This window comes from Pogona vitticeps, chromosome 3 (assembly GCF_051106095.1).
Source record: "Pogona vitticeps strain Pit_001003342236 chromosome 3, PviZW2.1, whole genome shotgun sequence".
NCBI lineage: Eukaryota > Metazoa > Chordata > Lepidosauria > Squamata > Agamidae > Pogona > Pogona vitticeps.
In genome coordinates, this window is record NC_135785.1 from 242,621,575 (window position 1) to 242,634,305 (window position 12,731).

At 40.8% G+C, this 12,731-nt stretch overlaps 1 long non-coding RNA gene across 1 annotated transcript; it reads left to right on the forward strand.

The window, feature by feature from the left end:
- Window positions 1-456: 456 nt before the first annotated feature.
- On the forward strand, window positions 457-8,960 carry LOC144588050 (uncharacterized). Its single transcript, XR_013543376.1, has 2 exons — window positions 457-2,942; window positions 5,348-8,960. It is a non-coding gene; the product is annotated as an uncharacterized LOC144588050 (long non-coding RNA).
- The last annotated feature ends 3,771 nt before the right edge of the window (window positions 8,961-12,731 follow it).

The window sequence follows — 12,731 nt, forward strand, 5'->3', positions numbered from 1 at the left end:
TCTAAGTCGCACTGGCCGTGTGACCACGGAAGATTGTCTTCGGAGAAACGCTGGCTGTATGGCTTGGAAACGGGTATGAGCACCGCCCCCTAGAGTCGAACACCACTGGACAAAAATTGTCAAGGGGAACCTTTACCTTTACTTTTACCTTACCATCAACATGAAGCTGCAATAAAAGACAAAGATTAGGTGAAGAGGATATCGAACTACAAAAAAAGTGTGTGAGGAGAATATAACGTCTGAAATCCTGTTCTTTAGTGTAGTTGTTTATTCTAGAGTAGGGATAATTGATTCGAGGGGGATTGGATGACTCAGCTTTTCAGGAAGTTCCATTTATTCAACACGGGCCTACTCTGGTTGTGACCTGCTTTAGTGCAGTAAGTCAAAACTCGAGTAGTCCGATTTGAATCAATGGAACTTGTGGAGGGGTTGACTAACCAAATCCCCACTGAGTCCATGGGCCTAACTTTAGTGCAACTTCCTACTCTAAGCTACAGGATTTCAACCATATTGTCATCATTGCTTTTCAATTTGTACTCTGATAACTTCTTTTGAAAAGCATTTGCTGATTCAAATGATGTCATCATTGTCGATTGAGAGCATCACCCAGTTTGTTCACAATATAGTACTATTAGCATAATGAACAATAAAGTAAATTAGGTAAGCAGTAACAAGGTATAAACATGAATGTTAAAAAGAAAAACAGGCTTATGATAATAAAAATGAAGAAGTCCAGCAAAGCCTGACATTGTATCTTGTCTTGAGAATGAATTACCAGGGCATTTGTTGAATAATATTTTTGTTTTTACAGATAAGCACATGAATTTTGGCAGCATTTTAGGCCTTCTTAGCTGATGACTACTACAGTTTCATATGTGTACAATGAGAGTTAGGGTAAGTGTGTGTTTGTGTGTGTGTGTGTGTGTGTGTGTTTGCTTGTTTGTTTTTATGATACACACCTTTAAATTTTGCTTCAACATCTTTGAAATTTGTTAATATATGTGCTGCTTTTCTGAATTATGGTAGTGTCTGTGACTTATGTGTAGTTATTATCTACTAAGATTTTGCTCTGTAAAGATAAAGCAAACACACTGAGCAACATAAAAGTAAAAATAAACATACTATTTTAAAACCAAGGGCCAAAGCATGTGTTTTGAGAGCATAAGGAAAGTGCTACTGTTTAATCTCTTTTGTGTATGCACATTTTGATATAGAAGGGGTAGGACTGTGCCAAGAAGCTGAGAACAATATCCTTAGGAGGCTATACTCTATTATGACTCCTAGTACAGTCACTCAAGGCATTCAAAGCTCAGATCCCAGATTAAAATTCATCCACTTTCTCCAGGGATTAATAATTACATCAGAAGAAGAGAATTGATATTTCCATTAGTGATAGGGCAAAGAGTTATTGAAGAGCAACCACTGGGCTGCAGCAGTAGTGGAAGGTGGTACTGGCAGAGGATCTTTCACAAACAAAGCAGTGATAATTTAAGCTAATTCCTGGTAGTACTGTGTAGAAAGTGGCAATCACCTCTGAATACTTATATCTTGAATATCCGAGGATGAAATAATAATTTTTTTAAAAAAACAAGAGAATGCAGGAAGATGAGACTCCCAGGTCAGAAGGCACTCTGTCAGCTACTAGAGAGGAGCTTAGAATAAGTACAAAGAGCACTTTTGTTAATGAAGAAAGTGTACTAAAGCTGAAAGGATGTTCAGGAGCTGATGTGCTCAGATTTAAAAGGAAAGTCTGCTGCTGTACAAGGAACATAACTGAAATCTGAAATCTGAGAATATCACAATACTTGGGAATGACTGTATTAAAGTGGACTGTAATTGAACATTTTTATTCAGATAATTACAAAGTGTTTGACTCTGGAAAAGATCAAGTCAAAAGAAATGAAGTGACACTACTCGCGGAACATTAAGTAGCACAAGCAGCTTTAGGCTATAAAGAAAAGTCTGGCTAACTCATTTCAGTTAAATCTCATGGAAGCCTTTCAATGAAACAGTCATTCAAATCTATGCTTCAGTTATGAGCGTTGAAAAAGAGAAGACAGAAAATCTGACATGAAATGGCATATTTCTCAGGGATTTCTCAGATGTTTTGTGGTTATTTTTTCTGGAGGAAGTGTCAAGCACCCAAGATTCTTAACATTCTTGTGCAGAATGGCATCTTTTCTGTGTAGGATTCGCCTGAAGAGGGCTGAAGAACAATCCCATTGTGCAGAATTGTTACAATTCCTGTGTAGAATGGCATCTTCCCTGTGCAGGAGCCACACAAATGGGCATTAAATTGGGCAGCTTCCTGTACAGAACAGAGGAGGTTTCATTTTTGCTGAAGGTCAGCCATGTTGCAGATGCAGAGGGAGATTGCTGTGAGGAGCTTGAGCATGGCCAAGTTGAGTAAAGCCCTGACAACAAGCAATTTTGCAGATACCAATCCTATGCCTTTATCTGTTGACCTTGACATTCACCTGATGCAAGCTGAGATCATATATCTGTTTGAAAAATGAGTTTGTAGCAAGAGGTAGGGCTGTTGAGTTAGCCTTCCAGGATGCTTCCCAACTCCCCTTCTTCCTAAACACTAAGAAGGCCTTTCCTCAGGAAAATACTTGTAATGTAAATATCTACATTGTATAGCTACTATAAATTATTATATAAGCATGTCCTGCTAGAGGCTGATTCATCAATGTGATCTGCAGATTAATGACTTGGCTGCAGATTGAAACAGAGTGTTGACATATCAAATTGACCATCTGGGCTCCCAATCTATCCGGCCTCTTTTTATTTTCAGCTCAGGGGTAAATCTGCCAGAAGACGAGATTCATCTGACAGTGAACTGGGGCTGAGAGAGAAATGAGGAAAAGGTCTTGCAGAACTAGGTCCCTGTGCTGCTGTTGCCCAACCTTCCTTTCAATGGTATCTGCATGCTATTTTAGGTAAAATTGTACCATTTATAATAAATGTTCTTTTTAATAACAATTATTCTTGTGCGTTCTTGGCACACAGTAATACATTAGACATGCTTAGGGATAAATTAGAACTTGGAAACTAGGTGGTGGTAGAGGGTAATATGTGGTCCAAGACTCTATTTCATTGGATTTGGCTGGCCAGTTGTAAGTCACATAACATTTTGGCTGTTCCTTTGGTTCTCTCACTGGGACCCTAAGCAAATAGTTAGTACCTCTTGCCACAGTTGACTGTAGACGAAAGAAAATGGAATTTGAAAGAGTAAGTTCTCATCTTGATTTGAGGATAAAAACATGGGCAAAATAGAGTGATATTCCAATTAGAAAAGGCTTGTTGAAGTCAATGTCACTTATGTTATAACTTGATTAACATATCTTGCTCATTCCAGTGGGCCTGCGCTCGTTGGAATTGAATTGGGATTTAGCTCAAAATTGATTTGAAAGCCTTTCTGTAAATTAAGAGGGGGAAGATGAAAGAAGGAAGGAGGATGCTGGGTACAAATCACAAAGAAAGGCTTTAAGTTTCACTCACGGCTTGCCACTGTTGGAAACAGAACACTGCTCTAGCTAAACCTTGATGAGAGCCAACAAAGCAGTGCTTAAGTGCTGTCTAAACAACAACACAGCCAACGACAAATGTCAGGCTTTCCATGTATTTGTTTTTCATCTTGTTAGAAGGGTAAATAAGCAATGTCACGCTGGTTGAAAACCCCATGCAAACGCTGGCATCCGGCAGAACGTGTTACAGACAAAGAATGCTATATTGCAGCAACCAAGCATGCCAACGATTTGCCCGCGTAAAAGCAAGAGGCTGATCATGTAGAAAGATAAATGGCTAACTTGGATTGACTTCTCTTGACCTGCAGAGACTTGGCAACGTTTCCCTGCTGGCTTACAATCAGACTTCTGGTGCATTTCAGGCATCTGTGGTTTTCTCTAGACAGGGTGATTCAAGTTTGGATGAACATAATTGGATATAGGCATTTGATACAGTGTGGATACTGTAAACTGACAGGCTGAAAATGATCCGTATGGTGAACCCTTTGCAGCTAACGGTGATGACAGCCACAGTCTTTATGTTTTCACTTGGTTATGCAACCTCTTGTCAGTTTCCCCCATTTTTCTTCCAATTTGTGCTTCACTGAAATAAAGGTATTGTTGACTCAAATGGTTCAGATTTAAGTTTTAGAAGGGCCTTTTCAGTTGAGTAGCTGATAAGCCTCTGCGTTGCTCTTTTTATTTCACCATTGCATTGTATTGGGTTAGGAATTCATTGATTTTCACTTGATTTCTTTTATATGGTGCCTTCATTTTGTGGATCTTATTCCCTGTTTATCTGCTGTGATTTAAATAAATCTTCAAATCCATTGCACCTGTAAATAACCTGAGATCATCTCTGGTTACACTTTTTGCTCACTGGGGGAAATAAAGCACCTCATTTTCAGTTTGTTCTGGATTTTGGTGACGAGATCGGACCAGGCAGGCATCATGTGCCAAACTGTGATATGGCTACATTTACCACATGGTGACATTGATGTCTGTCTCTTATAGGCCTTAGAATCATTATAACATGGAGCTGCGGGGATAATAACTTTTGGGAAACTGGAAGGTGTTTATAGAGATGGCTTACAGGCAGAATGGGGGTTTGTTCCTCCATTTCAGGGTGGGAGGCTGTCCCCCAGCCTTGGACCACAAGCATCCTTTGTTAGGAAATTTGCACATCTATGTACCAAGTGGAAAAAAACACAATACTACTGTCTTCTCTGATATGGGATTTGCCATGCGTCTGTGTGCCCCAATCACCAGACAAAAAGGAACCTTATGTCTTAATACAAGGGGAAGTGGGGGTGGATGAGGACCGACTGACAACTTTGAAACTTGCTGTTTACAAAGAAGCCTGACATGCACACCTGGTTCATCATTTTTGGAAGCTTTCTTCTTCTTCTGCACCACTAACCTGTGTGGTGCCCAGCCTAATGAAAACCCACATGGGATTGAAAGCTAGATATATTTTTGCATCTTTAAATTCTCTAATAAAGGGTGATATGTTAGCTAATACGGACTGGCTAAACTCTGAAATCTCTCCATCTCTGGCACCCCTAAATCTCCTTGGAGACGGGGGTAGCTTACAATATGGCCCACCTTTGTCTTCAGATTATGCAAAGGGATTGCACCATTTTTTTTCTTTTTCTTTTCATACTATTAACTAACTTCTGTTGCAAACTGAAAGGCTAGCAATCTACTAGGGGGGAGACCTAGTCTAAATTCATATAGAAGTTACTCTGGCGAAATATGCATATGATTGATAGGATAACATACTATATTCACTTACTATGAGGTACATTCCATTGAATTCAGTGGCGTTTGTCTTTCAGGAAGTATGTTGAGGCTCACTGTGACTGAAGGCTATTCAGTTTAATGGGGTTTGCATCTGAATAAGCGTGAAAAGGGTAAGATCACCATATTTCAAAACAAATGGGACTTGGCAGTGAAATTTTGGAGTATGCATATCCATTGCTCATGCTTGAGAAAAAAGAAAAAAATGTATATATGTAAAATTCAAGCATGTGTTTTTGAACTTTGAAAAAGGTTGTTGGGATGGATACTTCAGAAGAGAGACATTAATTTTTAATCTAGTCACATTAAAAGCATTAAGAGCAGGAATCAGTGTTCCAAATTCTGCCCAATCCAACAGATGTTTCAAGAGGAGACCCAATTATGGTCAGTTGATCTGCTTTACCAATCCTTACAGGGCAGGCTATCTTTCGTGGCAGATGCAATGGCCTAAATCCAACTGGTGGCTCAGCTAGAGTAGACCCATTAAACCATCAGGATTTATATAAGTGTCAATTCACTATTCAGCAACTGATCTGTTAGCCCTAGCATAGTGGTTCCCAACCTTTTTCAAGTTGTGACCCCCCCCTTTTATAATAGTCAAGTAACCTGCAACACACACCACCACCACCACCACCATATTTCCATAAAAAGGCGTTTTTAAATGGATAAAAAGTCATCCCTTCTCAGAAAGTAGAGGCTTATTTCTCTCCCGAAGGACCTGTTTCTTGTACATACACATATGCAATAACTTTAATATTTGGCTCCAAAAGGTCAAGGAAGAAATTATTTAATAAGAGTTATAATGCATATAAGTAGACCTGCATACACCCCTCCCCCGAAAACACTCTGCGACTCCCTTGGGGGTCCTGACCAAAAGGTTGAGAAACACTTCTCTAACAAGTAGAAAGAAGGGGTGTCCAGACCAAACCAATTCAAGATGAAATGATGGCACATCTTTTAATTTTTTTTCTGTTTCTGTCATGTTTTACTGTGTGACTCATGTGAATATATTAACTCCCCACCAGGCACCCTCCTGCTTGCAGTTTCTGGAATGGTATAATTTGATATGATTGTAGTCTCTCTTCTGTCTTTTAAGTTTGTATATAATTACATTTGCTTATAGTCATCTTCCACTACCCTGCCCGCCTGGATCTTGCTGCTGGTTGTTTCCTTTTATCACTGATGGCAGGGGTCTGCAGCAGTCTGCTTGATTTCTCCTTGTAAAGTGCCATGTACACTGATTATGGTATATAAATTAACAATCACAATCCTTGTATGAGTCAAGTTAAGAGCATACTACTGAGGAAAAATATCTCACACAATCCCTTAATATTGGCTATGTACAGTACAGCCTTTCTGGAGGTTGAAGTCCAGTGACATTTGGAGAGCCACAGTTGCCCAGACCTGTTGACTCTTTCGAAAACCTACCAACAAGAGTTTTTGCTTTGCAGCTGTTACCGCAAATAGACAATGGGGCAAGAGCCCTGCTGAATTTTTGACTGAAGCAATTTTCTGGGCTTGGCTTTGCCTGTGTTTGCTTGTATTGTGTTAAATAAAAGCAGTTGGAAAGTAAATTTAAAGAAGGAATTCATGGGTTCAACACAAAGTTTATAGAGCATCCTTTAGTTCTTCAGGAACCTGAGAGCAATCTGAAGAAACAACAGTCTGCCACTGCTGTTCATCTGGCATTCGGCAAGTTCCTTGTCTGTCATACCAGCATGAAAACAAAACATATTTTCTTAATGCATTTGTTGGCTAACATGGTTGTTCTCTGTCAGCTCTGAAATAATAACCAAAAACACTAAACCTCGTTGACATATATTGGAGCAGAACAACAAGCTAAATTCCTCCTGTTTCCGATCATTTCAGTTCACTACACATTCTGGGCCTGCACATATTATAGAATCATATTATAGAATCAAGCCTTTTTCCCAGAGATGTGGATTTTGATCTTCCATGTGCCTAAGGTGCTGCTGCCTGGAAGCGTATAAAATCGTTGAGCACACACAGTCTGTGTGTCCGAGACCTGAAAGCCACACAGTGAACCACAAAAATGACCTTTCTTGTGGCAGATGTGATTAATTACAGACTGAGTTTGGGCCATACAATTCTCATCCAAGAACAAAAGGCCAGGCTCGGAAAAAGAACCTGAAACAATTCCTCAAAGAGAACCCATTTCCCATAGGTAAATTCCTCTGGCTGTTTGTTGTTGTTATGTACCATTAAGTTGCTTCTGACCTATGGCAGCCCTATGAATTTGTGATCTCCAAAAAGTCCAGTCCTTAACAACCCTGCTCAAGTCTTGCAAACTCAAGGCTATGGTTTTCTTTATTGAGTTAATTCCATCTTGTATTTAGTCTTCCTCTCTTTCTGCTGCTTTCTACTTTTCCCAGCTCTGTTATCTTTTGCTCTGAGTCTAGTCTTATCATGAAGAGCTCAGAGTATAATAGCCTCAGTTTCTTCAGTTTTGCTTTCTGGAAAGTTCAGGCTTGATTTGATCAATCACCCACTTATTTGCTTTTATGGGTTTTCTTTTCTTTCTTTTTTTGGAGTTCCATATTATTACTCAAGCTCTCATTCAATACCATATTTCAAATCATCAGTCATTCTTCTCTCAGATTTCTGCATCCTCTAGCTTTCAGATTTGTACATACCAATTGGGAAATCACAAACAGAAATAGGTAAGTAATTCCTCAAGTTCTCCAGAATCCTTTATAGGCTGGATGGTAATAAATACATACATAAGTTACTGCATATATACTGAGTTAGAAGAATCAAAAACGGGTAAAAATGGTGGAAGAAACATCAATAGCCGACATGTGGATGATATAACCCTCCTCTCAGAAACCCACGGAGGTCTAAGTACCTGATCAGGAAACTCAAAGTAGTAAGAGATAAGTTTGGCTGCTGTTTGAGTGTTGAAAAGACCAAACTCATGGCAACAGCAAAGAGTGGAAACATCAAGATAGTAATTGGTGGAGAGGAGGTTGAATGTGTGGAATAATTAAACTTTTTAGGTTCACTGGTCAATCAATGGCAGTCAAGAAATAAAACATCGACTGATGCTAGGTCGCACAGCAATGATGAGTATGAATCAAATATGGAAAAGTAAGGATGTCAGCTTGACAACCAAGTGTAGATTAGATTGCACCATCGTGTTCCCCATAATGACATGTGCCTGTGAAAGCTGGACAGTGAAGAAGATGGACATAAGGAAAATTGATTCTTTCAATCTATGGTGGTGGAGGAGGCTCTTACACATTCCATGGACTGCAAAGATAGCAAATAAAGAAGTGCTGAAGCATATAAAACTGAGCATGTCACTGGAAGGCAACATAACAAAACTTAGACTTAATTATTTTGGCCATGCCATCCAATCAACATCATTGGAGAAAGACACTATGCTCAGAATGGTCAGTGACGAGGATGCCAAAGATGACAAGGACGCCAAAGAACACATCGGTTGGATGTAATCAGAGCAGACACTGGCCAAAATATAAAGAGACTGAAAGAAGCTGTTCAAGATTGGAACTCATGGAGGGAGCTGGCTCATGGAATTGCCAAGGGTCGGATACAACTGAATGGATGATTCAATTCAATGTATATACGAAGATGGATTTTTCAGTAATTTGGCTTGAGAAGGGACATTCCCCATGGACATGTTTCTGGTGGGGGAAGCTGAATAGTGATATGTTACGTATGCATAGTGCACCCAACTACAACAAAGTATGGCTGTCTATATATTAAGATAGCATTTAATTTTTGATTTGGGAGAGACCAGTCACCCCCTTCCCCCTCCCTCCAAACATAAGGTCTATGAATGCCTGATGAATCATTGTTAGAGGTGCAGATATTAAATTATATCTCATCTTGTGGTTACTCCTCCTTGCATGCAAAGATAAGACAAGGGAGGCATTGTGTTCCTCATCTTCTGCTCAGCTAAGTACTTCTGGAAAGTATTAATGGGAGTAGGGGTGGGGATGGGCAGCATACTTAGGGCCATATCATGGGCCTTCATCACCAAAATTCAGCAGCAGCTGCTAAAGTTGCCTGTAAAATTTGCCAGCATCTGCCATGTTCAGGCCACTCTGGAAAGGCCATTGGACAGGCAGGTAGCAGCTAGATCATGCAACTCTCATTGATACCTCCTGCTGAGCACCTTGCTTTGGCACTGGATTAGAGCTGAACATAAGCTCCTTCTTTCACTGACTCAGGATTCCAGACAGGAAACCTTAGGAACTCACCTCTCTGCTAGCATTGACATATCAGCAGCCTGGCCAAATGTACCATGTCTTGGGGTTGGTACTGGGCCCCAGAAGTCAGAAGTCTGGTTAGCTCAGGGGTCTTAGACCTGATTGGCTTGTGGGTCTCCTCCTTTGGGTCTCCATGTCTAAGTCTTAAGTCCACAGAGCTGCTGAATGCCTGGGATGTGACATATCTGTGGGGAATCATTATAATGCAGTATAGTGCCAAGCCTGCTCCCACACCATAGAGTCCTACTGGTCTTCAGGGCAGAAATGTTTCCTTCACTTCTAGAAACAAAGGGAAGCAAAGAGGTCCAGAGTTTTGCATCACTACCAGTGTCAACGGGATTTGTAGGCATCCTATGGTAACATGCTCTGTATGGAGGACTTGGAACACCATCAAGTGTGGCTGAGGAGGCCAATTCGAGAGTGACAATCCCTTCCACATTGAAGACAAATACAATCTGTCCCCTGCCCAGCTCCCTGATTTTGCTGCTTTTGTGACTTCCTCTTTGCTTCGGCCTGCTGGACAAGGGTCTCTTCAAATTGGGAGAGGCTGTGATGCACCGCCTCCAGGCTGAACGCTCAGATGTCAGAGTTTCCCATCTGTTGGGGTCCATTCCTAAGGCCTTCAGATCCCGCTTGTAGATGTCCTTGTATCGCAGCTGTGGTCTCCCTCTGGGGCGATTTCCCTGCACTAATTCTCCATACAGGAGATCCTTTGGAATCCGACCATCAGCCATTCTCACAACATGCCCAAGCCAATGTAGATGTCACTGTTTCAGTAATGTATACGTGCTAAAAATAGGACTACTCTATTTGGAACTTTGTCCTGCCAGGTGATACCAAAAATGTGTCGGAGGCAACGCATATGGAAGGTATTCAGCTTCTTCTCCTGCCGTGCACAAAGGGTCCAGGACTCACTGCAGTACAGGAGTGTGCTCAGGACACAGGCTCTATAGACCTGGATGTTGGTATATGTCAACGGGAAGTAATGCGCTTATAGCCATGGCAGTGGCCAGAGACAGAAAAATATTAAAGTATAAAGGCACTTTAAAAAGCAATTTGTTACAGTTCTATTAATATGAAAGTATGACTAGGCAGAGATTTATAGGTCCACCCACTGCCACTATCCTTACCCACAGACAGAATGAAGAGGAAAACCTGGGCTACTCCTGGAGTCTCTCCCCGCAATTGTGGCTCCTGCAAATTTGACACGTAGGAGGCTGTCTTCTCTTTTGACTATTCTTCACATAGAGACAGCAAAAATCAGGGAGCACGATTAGAACTGCTCAGTTCCAAATTAACTACATTTCTGAATGCCTGAATAGGACTGTAGTCATGATGCCATGTTGTAATTAATTAGGAAAATGCATTAATTGCAAATAACTAGTTATCTGCAGCAATTAGTTACTTCCAGACTCTGGACTGGCCAAGCTGTAGATACTACACCCAAAAGTAAATGGATAACATTCAACGTAGGAACTCCAGTATTGTATTATGTGGCAGAAGGTGACAACTATGAAAGCAAAACAAAGAATCTATTCTCCCGCAAAGGGTGCGGGGAAACCCTCACCCCAAACATAGAAAACATCTGTGTATCTTTTTCTGTTCAGGCTTATTTTTCCAATGCTTGACATACCACAAATACTTCAGGCTGACTCCCCCATTAGGGCAGAAGGAAAGAAAGGGAGAACCAGCAGCTATGTTTTATTTAAAAGAGTTCTTTATTAACAAATTTGATCAAACAGCATTGTCGTTTTTCTTCCTTTTAAAATGAGACCTCGTCATTCTGATGCTTTTTCAATGGCTGCTTCTCTTTGGTTATCATATGACTTCAGTTACAGGTGGTTTGCATTGCTGAAATACTTCGGAATATGCCTTGGTTTGATTGAAACCAATCTTGATTCCATCTACAGTCACAGGGTATTTAATTTGCTGTTTCCATTCACTTGAGTTAATTTTTTTTTAATGTGTTGTTCTTAAGCAGGAAAGGAAGCACATACAAACATGCACAGCTCGGATCCCAAGGATCACACACACACACACAGAGAGAGAGACAGAGAGAGAGAGAGAGAGAGAGAGAGAGAGAGAGAGAGAGAGAGAGAGGGAAGCATGGGAGGTGGCTCCTCACCCCCTGGACATAAGAAACCCGAACATTCTGCCTAGCGAGTGAGCCAGTAGTGGTGGTGTTGGTGGTGGTGGTGGAGGAGGAGGAGGAGGAGGAAACCTGATCATTCCCTTTGGGCTCCATGTCCTGGAGAAACTCTCTCTGTGGGTTTTTTTTTGCCCAAGCTCCTAGCTTCTTTGAGACTTGGAAGAAGAAGGGTGGGGCAACAGCTGTGTGCCAGCTCTTGCTGCACTGGTGGTGACCTCCCCTGCACAACAGCTGTTGAGTGGATCCAGCATCTTCCTCTTTCTCTCCGGCTCCCTGTGTCTGTCCGTCCATCCCCTCCTTCCTTCTCTTGGCTACAGCTCTTGTTGCTGCTGCCACCAATCCTTGTTGCTGTTGCCACCCCCTCTGCCCCCTCCTGCCTCCTTTTTCCTCTTCCTCCTGACTCTGCAGTTGTTTCCACCTCTTGTTGGTAACCCCAAAAGTGCAGTTTGCACTAACAGAGGGGTTTACATATGCCAAAATGCTTGAAATAAATCAGTTTCACAAATAATTTAATGAAACAACTTTCTGGTAGAAGAGTATTTTACCTTGCTTTCTAACCCAAAAACATGCTTTCTAGGCAAAACAAACAAACAAACAAACAAACAAACAAACAAACAAACAAACACACAAACAAACAAACAAACAAACAAACAAACAAACAAACAAACAAATAAATAAATAAATAAATAAATAAAATTATTCATCCATGTACACCAAGACAATTATTAAATTTGCGGATGATACGACAGTGGTGGGGCTCATAAATAAGAATACTGAGTCTGCTTATAGAAAGGAAGTACAACGGTTGATTCCTTTGTGTAAAGAAAATCATCTCACACTTAACATCAAAAAAACTAAAGAACTCATAATGGATTTTAGGAGGAAGAGAAATGTACATTTACCACTGTACATAAATGGCAAGGAAGTGGAGAGAGTTGGTAGTTTTAAATTTCTGGGCACTTACATCTCAGAGGACCTCTCATGGAATATAAATGCCAACATGCTAGTGAAGAAGGCACA